Source organism: Dasypus novemcinctus, chromosome 8 (genome assembly GCF_030445035.2).
Source record: "Dasypus novemcinctus isolate mDasNov1 chromosome 8, mDasNov1.1.hap2, whole genome shotgun sequence".
Lineage (NCBI taxonomy): Eukaryota > Metazoa > Chordata > Mammalia > Cingulata > Dasypodidae > Dasypus > Dasypus novemcinctus.
This window is the reverse complement of record NC_080680.1, coordinates 120718650-120731764: the sequence shown is the minus strand read 5'-3', so window position 1 is coordinate 120731764 and position 13115 is coordinate 120718650. Positions and strand designations below refer to the sequence as shown.

General features: G+C 40.0%; 1 protein-coding gene across 2 annotated transcripts in view; it reads left to right on the top strand.

The window, feature by feature from the left end:
- Nucleotides 1–13115, top strand: part of PLPPR1 (phospholipid phosphatase related 1) — a 316568-nt gene that overhangs the window by 22815 nt on the left and 280638 nt on the right. The gene's annotated exons all lie outside the window — the stretch shown is intronic.

Genomic DNA, 13115 nt, shown 5'->3' with positions numbered 1-13115 from the left:
ACCTTGAAGATAAATTCTTGTTTCAAGCTTCAGAGGAACCAAGTTGACTTTGATAATTAAGCAGTGGAATTCACATGTTGAATTCCATAAATTAAAAAATTATTAATTTAATTTGCTACACATAATAAAAGTACTTTTGATGCTGTAAAAAATAAATTAAAATAAAAATTTAAATATCACATTATACGTATTCTTTATAATCTAATTTTAGTTCGTAATAAAAAGTCAGAATTGGCTGGTACTTAAGAGAGCAGTACTAGAAACAGACTGAGTTCAACCCGGCCTTCCTAATTACTGGCTGGGTGAGTTTGGGCACAATAAATTATCCTTTGTGCATTTCAGTTCCCTAATATGTAAAACTTTAATAATCATCATTATCATACTTACCTCTTATGCTTGTGGAAGGATTAAGTAACATAATCTACATAAAATATTTACCCTGGGGTATATGATATAAGAATATAATAAATGTTACTTGCTATGACAATATATAACATATAATAGTTCCTTAATATGTATTTGGAACATTTCACCATAACAATAAATATAATCTAGAACAGTGTTTTTCAACTAGGGGTGATTTTGGATTTCTGGCAAAGTCTGGAGAAATTTTTGGTTGTCATAACTTGGGGGACGAGAGCTCCAGCATCCAATGGGTGGAGGCCAGAGATGCTTCTAAACATCCTACAGTGTGCAGGACAGCCTTCCGCAACAAAGAATTATCTAGCTGGGCCAACCGAGATGTCTGAGATGCCTGAGGTTTCTCTCCACCTTGTTTTTCATCCTCTCGGGAGCTATCCTGGACTGTTCACATGATAGCACATGGGTTCCCAGTAGGAGAAGAGAGCAAACCCCAATGTACAAACACTGTTCAGTCCTGTGCTAATGTCATGTTAATGCCCAGATTCAAGGATGCAGAGATAGACTACACTTTTTGATAAGAGGAGTTGTGGGTCTTAGTTTACCAGAGCTGCTATGACAAATACCATACAATGGATTGGCTTAAACAACGGGAATTTGTTGGCTGACAGTTTTGAAGCTAGAAGTCTGAAGTCAAGATATTGGCAAGGCTTGCTTTCCCCCAAAGTCTGTAGCGTTCTAGTGCTGCCTGCTGCAATCCTTGGGATTACTGGGTTTATCTCAGCCTCCCATCACAGTCCTCTCCTTTCTCCCTATTCTTCCAGTTTCCACTGACTTCTGGCATCTGGCTCCTCCCCGTGACTTTCTCTTTATAAGGCCCCTAGTAACCCGGGTTAAGGCCCATACTGTTCAGTTTACCACACCTTAACCGAAAACAACGTCTTCAAAAGGTCCTGTTTATACTGGGTCACACCCAGAGGGACGCGGACTAAGAACATATGTTTGTTGGCGTCCATAATTCAGCTGACCACAAGCTACAAACCATCATCACTCAGATATAAAGTATCTACCACATAAGGCCGGCACACTTCAAATTGAGCCTCATTCTGCTAAGCTGCCCTCTAGGAAGGCTGTACCAATTTACTCACCTGACAACACTTGCCTGTGTTTCATTATCTCACAAATCCTTCTAAATGGATGTTAAAAAGATACTAGCACTTCGAGTCTTTGATCAGTCAGGTGAAAGCCACAAGATGGAACAGAAACAAAACAGAATAGAAACTTGATATTAATTCATTGTTGATGTTTCCACCCCAAAGAGCATGGATCTATTTGTTTAACACCCTGATGGTAGTTCAGTACCTAAAACAGAACATGTAAAAGGATTTATCTTGCCCCCACAAAATTGTTTCACCTACACTTCTTATCTCACCTGTCTCCAGTCACCTGAGCTAGAAAGCCAGCACCTCTTGGAAGCTTCCTCTCTCTCACTTCCTTTTCCATTTGGTCATCAAGTCCTTCACGACTTTACCTCCTGAATTTCTCTTAGATTAACTCCGTATTTCCCTGCTCCTAGCACAGGGTTCATTTAAAATCTTATTATGCCTTTCCTGGGTCATTAAATAGCCTCTGTGTCCACTCTTGTTCCATGTCATTTCTTCTTTTCAGTAGCCCCAGCATAATACTTCCGAAGGGAAAACCAGGCAAAACCAATTCTGTGATAAGATGCCCTTGAGCTTCTGTGTCCTTCATGGAATCTCCATGTCCCGCAGGAATGACGTTCAAATGCCTGAGCAGAACTTTCATGACTCTACTACAAGTCTGATGAACACACTCACCCTGCTCACCCTCCTGGATGGCTTAGGTCAATAAATAAGATGCTGTGTGCTAAGCTGAATAAATGAATTGGTGTGTGAATCAATGAATGAATCAGTGAGGACAGAGGCAGTGCTTCCCTGTGGCTGGAGAGGGGATTTGGAAGTAGTAGAGGAAAGAGGCAGCTTGAGTGGTAGCTGGGGCTGGATTGGGCTGAGCAGACAGAATCTTATTTTGTAAGAAACCTGAAGCATATGCTGGTCTTTCCTATAGCAAATGATCCTTAGAAATGCAAATATCAAACCCTTATTTACCATTTATTTCAACGTCAACAATTATTAGATCCAATGTTCTTGTCTATGTTGAACCACAATTTCCTGATGAACTTGATCCTCCTAATAGCCTAAATTATGTAAATTGACTTTCACAGAGCCTTCAAACCCACCAGACCATTTCCCAAGCCCCTATCATGTGTTGCTTTCTTTCGACATGACCTTTGACCTGCACCTGAAAATGGCCTCCACATTTCTGAAGTGCATTGATGACACAGTCAAGTGGAACAGAATCCAAACTGGTGTTGGCAGACTGGAGTCAAGGTGTAATTTTTCTCATCTCTCTGCAGCTGTGCTTTGTGCAAACCCAGGAGCCGTCTTTTAGACCAGATTTGTTCTTCAGGGAGACGGATTGCTTATTATCCAAGGCCCTGTGCTGTCTGAGGTTATTGGAAATTGATTTGTCCCAGTGCCTTTCCCAGGTGCCAGCCACCATGGACGGATGGAGAAAATTGAAAAAAAAAAAAAAAAAAAAAGAATGAGCCTCCTTTGTTTCAAGTCCCAGCTAGGCTGCAAACCTCTGTTGTGTGCACTTGCTGTGTTGGTCAAGAGTGAAGCAGACAGAATGGGAATTGAGGAAGGCCATTAGGAGCTGAGCCAGCCGGAACCAGGTAAAGAGAGTCCCTGGCTCTGCTGGGAGTGGGAAGGCAGGGAAGACCCACAGCGGGAACGGAGCTGACGTGCTCTTTCCTTTACTCCACTGAGACAACATGGCCATTTCATAAACAGAAGGCTCCAGGTGGACTGCTTAACCTGAGTCTGCCAGCCCAGTGTCTGGGACTGTGGATCTGGATCCCTTTTGCTTCAGACCAATGACTGGACAAAGGAAAGAGTTTGGCATTGGGATGGGGGTTTTCACACTTTGAAGAAGATAAAGTTCTATTTTCCTCGAAGGTTTTCGCATCCTATACAGGCTTATGTCTAATATTAACGTGTTTTTGAGTTTTCATGCTAACAATGAAAATGGTCTAAATTAATAAACCCTTCCTCTCCCATGTAAATCCAGGACACATATTTTTAATACTCATTTCGTAAAGACAATCTCTAAAACCAAATAGTAGGCTGCGCAAGGTCTGTAAGTTCTTGTTTTCATTCAAGACAGAGCCTGCCTTTAAGTCTCCAGCTGAGAGACTTGTATTTATCTTTCTGAAAGCAGTTTGGCCAAGTGTTTCCAGTAAATCAAAAGATCAGAAAATCAATTCCTTATAGAATTCGATTAGACACTCTCATTTCAAATGGCAGCTTTATGCTTGCTCATTGTCTCAAAAACCTTAAATACTGTATGCTATCTTCCTGCTCTATTATTTATATCATCACTAGCCCTTTGCTATTCTGCTTAAGGTCATATAAAATCACTTACAGATATTTTCAACATGCACATGGAAGCTCTTTATGTCATAATCCAATTAGGTGGTTACTTCATGTGGGAATTCTTGTTTTAACTTTATTGATTTGTCTGGTTTGTTGTGTTGGGATTTTTGGTTCTACAACACATGGGTAGGGTGGAGAGATGGTTCTATAACATGTGGGCAGGAGGGAGAGAAGGTTCTACCATGCGTGGGCAGGAGGGAGAGTTGCCATGGACAGATTTACCCATGTGGAGGCTTCTTTTACCAGTGGACACAATGAATGTCATCTTTTTTGAACTGTCAGTTTTAAAGTAATTTTTTTTGCCTAGAATTCATTTGGATTTTATGTCACGTCCCCCTAGGCTAACTGTCTCCTCTATCTGGAGTTGGCAGCATCTACTTTGTGACAGGTATCAGCACAAAAACAGCCATAATTATAGCTTCCATTCTTTGTGTCCTCTTAAGTGCCAGACCCCAAGCAAGCACTTTATGGGCATTATCTCACTAATCCTCTCCGTGTTCTGGGGCAGTGTGTAATGTTATTATTCATAGCCTTTAGCGGAGAAAGAAACCCAGAGAAGTTAAGGAACACAGCTAGTAAGATTCAAACCCATGGTTACTGACTCTCAAAACTGTGCTCTTAACCACTTAATTATAGTTCCTCTAAAGATAGCCTGTTCCCTTTTGAATTGTTAAGTGTTTTATCTTAAATTATTTTGCAATCTGCCTTCCTGTAGCTTTTACCTGGAAGTCCTATTTTGACTGTTTTGGCCAGGTGATGTGGCTTTCAGTTCTCTCTGGGTTATCTTTTACAGGCAAAACATCCCTAATCCCTTCTGGACCTATATAGAGAATGTGACCCGTGGGATTAGCTATTCCCAGGAAAGTTAGTCACTCCTCAGATCCACATGTAACCTTTATATAGATTGTTTTTCAATGTTTCCCTTCATCTCGGTGTTTCTATCATGTTGTATTGGATTATTTCTGCTTCCTCATTCTTTGGCCACATGTTCTACCTGATCTAGATGAGGCTGTACCCACAGCATCCTCTGTGGCTTCAGAAGACAAGGGCATCTCCTAACCTCAGCCATTCCCAGGCCACTTGCAAGGTGCGGGACCATGCTATTAGTTCAGGACAACTCAGGGGAGGACCAAGGGATGTGGTTTGACCTGGAAAATTCGGGGCCCTATTGCCAAGTAGAGCCAAGGTCTTGGATCTGCCTGGATCTGCCTGATTAAATTAACACCAAGTCAGATTTTCAGACCTTGTATTGCCTGCAGGACTTACCTGAATGTAACCTATGAGAAAAAAACAAAAATCAGAACTATGTACCTTTAGCATTCTGTGATAGATCCTCACACATCCCCAGACTCCTTGTGTTTGAATATTTCTAAGATTAGTACTGTTTTATTCTGACTGATGTCTCAGTGCCATTTACAATGTCTTAAACCGGTGTTTGAGTGGCCTTCAGCTTGGCTGTATGACTCTGTCTCCAGTTGCAGAAGTCACTGATAATGGTGGTGGCCTCTATTACTTTCTGGGCTTGGTTACTCCCCAATTTTGGTCATCAGTTAAGAAACAACTTGTGGAAAATGTCACTGGGGTCACAGGCCTTTTTGACTTAGACTCTTGTGCTCAAGTTTTCCCCAAGAGAACTGCCTAATCCAATTCCTTCCTCCTTTTCCTCCCTGGTGACTAGTCAGAAGCATCCAGAAAGAAATTTAAAGGTCTCAGATCTTGAGTTCTCTCTCTTTCCATCTTTGGACCATACACACCCTTGTTCATAAAACTGGGAAAGCAAAGATAAAGATGAAGTAGAATTTCCTCTCAACCAGAATAAGAAAGAGAAGAAGAAAGATTTCAGACACAGCAAAAATGTACTACAAACTAATAAGGTAAACTAATAAGATAGTAAATGGACATACAGGAAATTAAGCATTAGTGGAAGAGAGTTTGAAGACTCAAGATAGAAGTTCTTCCATTGCCAGAATAATCATAGATCCACCTTAGTCCTTAGCTGCATTCCCCCCTTATATTTGCACATTCCTCAGTATTGAGGATTTGGGGATGGTATGACCTTTCTGTTTCTGATTGAGAGGGGGCATAGATCTCATGGGGCAGATGGATGGAATTGTCTTGCTTACAGTTGTAGATACTCTCTGTTTTTGGGGATGGTCGTTGTCCAAACTTGATAGTTTCTGGATGTTCTTCTAGACCATGCTTGTGAGGGTATAGTCAAGAAGGAGAGATTCATTCAGGGATATAGTGAAATGTTGTAGTTCAGCAAGCACAGTTGGAAGACTTAATCTTGAAGATGGGAAGGCTTGCCTTTTCCTCTGAAATTGGTGATAAGGAAAAGAGGGCAAATGTGGAAATAGGGTAATAAGCAGAAATAGGACTGCCCAGTGGGCTCACTGTTCCATTCAGAAAATAGAGTTGTCACAGAAACAAGAATGACAACTAAGAAATAGGGACTAAAGCATCATGGGTTTACACAAACTTGTAACATTGACAAAATAATTTCTTCTGCATAATCTCATTTAGAGCCTTCACATGTTGCTGTAAAACATGCTAGGAAGATGTGTTTGACTCTAGTCTAGAGACAAAATTTGTCAGACAGAGTGGTATGTGATTTAAGTTCATCTGAGTTAAATGATGGTGATAGGTCTTGATGCAAAGCCTTTGGACTTGAAGGCTTCAGCTTTTGCAGTGGGACAGACCCTAAGACAATTTGTTAGGCAATCAAAAAATTAAAGAGAATGTTGGCCTAACCTGATAGGGCCACTGACATAGAAGAGCACAAATTTATTATAACATGAGTCGATGAAAAATTTATCTTTCTCCAGAAAGACTGAGGTTGGAATGAATTGAGTTTGAGGGATGAATGGATGAAGGGTGGAGGCCCCAGAATGTTACGAAAATAAGATGAGAGTGAAAATAACATGGTAGCTACCTGAGTATGACAAATGTACTAGGAAAAATTAGATGGGAATTCACGTACAGTGGCAAGGGGGAGAATCACCTCCCTAAACTCTGAACTCCAAAGAGGTGGTTCAGTAGGTGTGGGAGAGTCTAAAATGAAAGTAAGGAGATTTTGATCATGGCCATGGAATGATGAGGTTCAGGGCAAGGAGAAGACTGAATTCTCCCCGTCGAGGAGTACCTGCCAGAGAGGGAGGAGCTCTGAAGTCTGGGTGGTTACCTTCCTTTACTGTGCCCATATGAACTTACTACATCAGTCCAGTGGACAGCTCATTGCTCAGCCCCCTACCCTGGTCTCCTTAGTTCACCTGCCATATCTACCATTGTCCACATGTGCTATCCACCTCGAAAGCCACCAGTTCCCTGACACACCCTATCTACCCAGCACCTTGTGCAGAGTTTAGCATGTTGATGGGGTCAATCTATGTCTTTTTGCATATTCAAATGGAATAACACATAATCAGTGAATGTTTGAATGATGTCTCCTCTTTTGCACATAACAGGAATCTGATTTTTAAAATGCAATGTTATATATATAAGGACCAGGAAAAATTATTTGATAAAGAAAATGTTTTGTTGGTTGAGGGGAATGATATTGAAATTCTGCATAGAACACCAAGTATGGAAAGAGCAAAGCCATTTGAAGTCTACTTCTATGATCAGTGAAATGAATTATTTCCCCAAATTGAATAAGCTACCACCTGCGTTATCAAGGTATACCATGCTAATGAAAATTTGTTAATTTGATAACATCTTATATAGTAATGGGCATTATAGAGAGGTACAATAAAGAAGATGAGGGTATACTATTAATATTAAAAGAATGTATATCTCATATATAACTACTAGCATTTTTAGAGCTTATGTATCAGGAACTATGCTAACTTAGATACATTCATTTTATAGCATTTCTCTCAATAGCTCATGATGGGAATTACGCTTATTTCCCTTTTAATAGCACGGGCATTAAGATTTAGAGGTGTGAAATTAGCAAGAGGGATGGAGGTCAAATCCTCCATCTGACTATGGAAAACATGCTCTGACCACTAGGTCATACTATTTTCCATCGGAAGAAGTATCTGGCTTGAGCTCAAAAACCCAGCATGACTGTGGAGTCTGGGAGATAATGGGCCAGCTGGCCTCTGAGCTTCTATTTGCATGAATCCATTTGGAGGTGAGGAAAAAGATAAAATGAGCCAGGGGAGTAGGACAAGATGGTTTTTGTGAAACATTCGCCTTCGTACTCTGTCCCATCTGAACCCAAAGGAAAACTGTCTCTACAAAGGGCCCACTCGAACTTGCAGGCGTAGGCAGTGCTGGAGCCAAGCTGAGAGGGAGCATGTGGGACCAGAGTCCCTTCCCCAGCCCAGCTCAGCTCTTTTACCTCCAGGGTCCACGCTTTGTAAGCCTGCTTGGTGTGCAGAGTCTACGGGGGTGGCAGAGGGGGCACAGTGGCAATGACAGCAGGGAGAGTGCATGCTCAAGTGGCTTTGCTGGATTGAACACTGAGCAGGGAGCTGGAGCAGGAGCCGAGGCATCATCGAGCACAGCTCAGACCCCTCTTGGGGACCACCAGACAGGTGTGCGGGGGTGGGGTAGGTGTTGCCTAGAGGTCCTATAGGAACAGGGGATGCGGGAGCCAGTGGGATTTGACTTAGGACAGCTCCTGTGATCCCATCTGTTGGTGAGCCTGGGAAAACTCAGATAACCCAGGCTGACATGATCCAACCCTCATTCCTAGCAGAGGAGATGCAAGCACTTGAGAATGTACATTGGGCCCGAAAAGTATAAGAGAAGGCATTTTAATGTTCTCTGTGATGTGAGTAAAATAGCATGTGGCTTCACATGATGAAATCCAACATGACATGGCATGTACATTTTCTTTAAATTTCATTTCTCACTGATCAATGAGGTAATAGCCCCATTTTATGGGAGAGAAAACTGATGCACAGAGTTGCCCAACTTAATATAAATGTTTTTAGCAATAACAACAACAAGTAATTAAGTCCCAGACACTGTGCTAAGTGAGTTACATGGACTCTTATTTAGTTCCCAAAATCGAGAGTACTGCTATTATTTGCATAAAATTAATGGAAAAATTAAGGCCCAAAAACATTAATTAATTTGCTCAAGGTCACAAAACTAACAAATAGCTGAGTCAGAGTTTAAAACCATTTCTCTCTGACCTCTAAGTCCATGCTTCCAGCTACTTGCTATTTTGGGGGAAGCAGAACTAGAACTCAGATTTTGTGATTTCCTGTAAAATAACCTTTCTCTATTTGTTTTAACTGCAAGGGAGTTTTTCATTGCATGTGAATTAGAGACTCCCTCAAATATTTTTTTCTGTGCATGAGCTTTCCATTAATATACATTAAGTGAAAGCATGTGATTTTCAGATGGATTCATCTCATTTCTACTGCTTTCATTAATTTGAATATCAAAGCGTTTGCTTGTTTATACACACTGAAGAATAAGCACTCTAAAAAGAGACAAAAGCAACTCTCTGAAAAGGTTTTGGCATGTTTTTATGAGTAAAAAATAGTTTGTGTGTATTACACACAATCAACCAAATGGGTGTAAGAAGTTAAATTTATGAATTAAAGATCTGGTAATTCACCAGCCACCTGTCTGCAAATGGCTTTTGAATTTGGTTTGTATAAAATGCTTCCGATAAGCCCATGGAAGGAATATGCAGCATGGCTATAAAGTAATAAGATTTAAAATATAAAAGAATTTAGATAATCCTTATAACATTATTTTCCTTAAAATGATCAAAAATAATATATTAAGTGTATGCTCTCTGCTCTATAATTAGCTGAAAGGACTTTATACATCTAAAGGTGTGCTTGCCTCTAAAGTGTTCTTTCAAGTCTGTGTATTTATGCCAGTGATATTGCCATTTCTTAAAACACCTTCGGAACGTCCGTGGGGCATCTCCCCTGCAGCGCTTTATGAGATGTAGAAAAGGCAGTTTCATCAACAAATAATTATCCCTCCTCTTTTTTTTTTTAAACAAAACATAGTGATATTCCATCCCATGGGTGCATCTTATTTTACTAAGCCAAGCTCTAAACTATTTTTGACTATTTCCCAAAACCAAGTCCACTCAATGTCTCTTTATGAAGACTTGCTGCCATTGAAGAGATTCACAGGATCGTGGGGGCTGTCCTAGAAACGTTTAGAATGATTAACTTCCCCAGGTGGGCCCACGTGCCTTGAATGGATAGGTTCTGCAAGAGCTGCATTACTCTGACCCCTCACATTTAGAGTTCAAGAGCTCATTTTGTCATTCTAGTATCTTGATTCCTCTGTGAAACCAGAAGCAAATGTCTAGCCAATGCAGGGTCTTCTTTTTAGCTCATTAGCCTATTAACTCTTGGCCATGATAACTTCATGAAAACGACATGTTAATCAAGGTATGGCAACTGTAAGCAAGACAATTCCATCCACCTGCCCCATGGGATCTATGCCCCCTCTCAATCAGAAACAGAAAGGTCATCACCATCCCCAAATCCTCAATACTGAGGAATGTGCAAATGTAAGGGGGGAATGCAGCTATGGACTAAGGTAGATCTATGATTATTCTGGCAATGGAAGAATTTCTGTCATTGATATAAAGGCAGTGGTCACCAGAGGTTCAAAGGGGAAGGAAAAGGAAGGATAGGTGTAACATGGAGCATTTGGGGGACACTGGAATTGTCCTGCATGACATTGAAATGACAGATATAGGCCATTTTACATTTTGTCAAAACCTATGAAATTGTGCAGTGCAAAGTGTAAACTATACTGCAAACATAGACGACAGAACAATGCTTCAATATGTGTTCATCAATTGTGACAAATGTACACTAATAAAAGCTGTTGTCACTGGGGGAAAGTGGGTATAGTATACGGGAATCCCCTATATATATATTTTTTTAAGGTTTATTTTACTTATTTATTTCTCCCCTCCCCTCATTGTTGGCACTCACTGTCAGCTCTCTGCATCTGGTTCATTGTGTGCTCTTTGTGTCCACTTGTCTTCTTTTTAGGAGGCACTGGGAACCAAACCTGGGACCTCCCATGTGGGAGGGAGGTGCACAATCACTTCAGCCACCTCTGTTGCCTGTTTGTTGTGTCTCTTAATGTGTTTCCTCGTTGTATCTCCTTGTTATGTCATCTCTTCACATCATCTTGTAGGAATCACATATATTTTTGATGTAACATTTATGTAATCTAAAGCTTCTTTAAAAATAAAAATAAAAAATTTAAAAAGAAACCATCAAGCAAGTGAGAGGAAATCTAAAGAAGACCATAATGAGCCACCACAGAAACCAAAATTAAATAAATAGTATTAAAAGGTTAAATCAAAGAATCAATGAGCATATCACTAAACTTTCCCCTCAAAGACCTAACTTGCTTTATTTTTGTCTAACTAAATTTCATTGCTATTATGAGCCCCATTCTGGTGGGAGAAAGAAATTTAACTTCAGTCACAGAGTTCAGTATACTCCCTTCCCCTGAGGTTTTGTCTATGTTCTGTCTCCATATATGATGGCATCTGATAACGTGCTCTTATTTCTGCTCGGTCTTCCAATGTTGGTCCCCCCAGGCTGTTGTTCATTGCCCACGTTCCTAACCACAGTTGATTAGTAAAGCACAAATCCACCCAAAGTGTACAATCAAAGGTATTTGGTATAATCACATAGTTGTGTGTTCATCACTTCAATCATTATTAGAGCATTTTCATTATTCCAACAATAATAAAAATAAATAAAAAACAGATAAACATACAAAGAGAAAACTCATCACCTCTCATCCTCTCTGTGCCTCCCCTGCTGTACATAGCTGCTATTCTGTTTCCATCTCCTAGGTTATTTGTATTTTGTAAAAACAGTCTTATATATGCAATATTACCCATATTTGTATTTCATATGAGGTTTTGCCATGTTAAACAGTCCCATGTAAACATATTTTAGCTTTCCTTCTAAGACTTTCTCTTTCAATCACTGTCATATCCATGTAATAGCTCTGCTAGTTACAAACACTGTGATGTGCTTTCACCATTTCTGTTCATTTCCAAAGATTTACTAACAACTTTTTTTTACCAGTTCTGCACATAATAACCCCCAGCTTTCCATTCTCTACCCTCATACTTTTTTCTTTTGACCTATATTCTAATTATCAACACCATGAGTTTACACAATATATTTAGTTCATAATAGTGCAATCATACAGTACTTGTCCTTTTGTGTCTAGCTTGTATCACTCAGCACTATGTCCTCCCGGTTCGTCCATCTTGTCATATGCGTCATGACTTCATTTCTTACAGCTGAAAGCCTATATTCTTTTGTTTTTTTTTCCAACAAATCAATTTTATTGGTACACATTAATAAAGCATACAATTCATGAAAGTATACAATCAGTGGTATTTGGTATAATCACATAGTTGTGTGTCCATCACTTCAATCATTATTAAATGACAAAAAACAAACAAACAAGAACATTCCTCACCTCTCAGTCTCTCTCTGTTTCCCCTGCTGTACACAGCAGCTATTTCTGGTATTCTTGCACAGTTATTTGTTTGCTTATTAAGTGGTTTTATTGAGATATAGTCACATACCATATGATCTATCTGAAGTGTATAATCAATGGCTTTTAATCACAATGTTGTACATTCATTACCTCAAAAATTTTAGAACAATTTCATTAATCCAAAAGACTCTAACCCCTTAGCATGCATTCCCTAGCCCTACACAACCACCAATCTAAGTTCACTCTATAGATTGATCTATATGACACTCTACATGAAAGGAATCATACAGTATGCAGCTCTCTGTGTCTGGTCTCCTTCACTCCATACAGTGTTTGCTTTTTGTCTGATGTTAACATTTTGTAGTGTTAACCTGCATTTGCTCAGCCTCAAAGGAAAATGGTCTTATGTATGCAATTTTACCCATATTCATATTTCACATGATACATTTTATATCTCATAGTACGTTTCATTCACAACAGCGCAGTCATTCAGTATTTGTCCTTTTGTGTCTGGCTTGCTTCTTTGATGGCCTCCTCTTTAAATGTTCCAAGCCCTCTCCTACCCACTGGAGCCCTTGAGGTTCCTACGGTCTAGTTCCCGCAGTGTGTTGTTTCTGCCTAATCTCCACAACCACGTTAGAGGTTACTGTTGCAGAAGCATTTGTCAACAGGCTAGTTTCTAGAGCAATGCATTTGCAGTGGTGGTATTCCATGCCCTGGTAATACATAGTATTTAGGGACAGGAAACCACAAATCAAAACC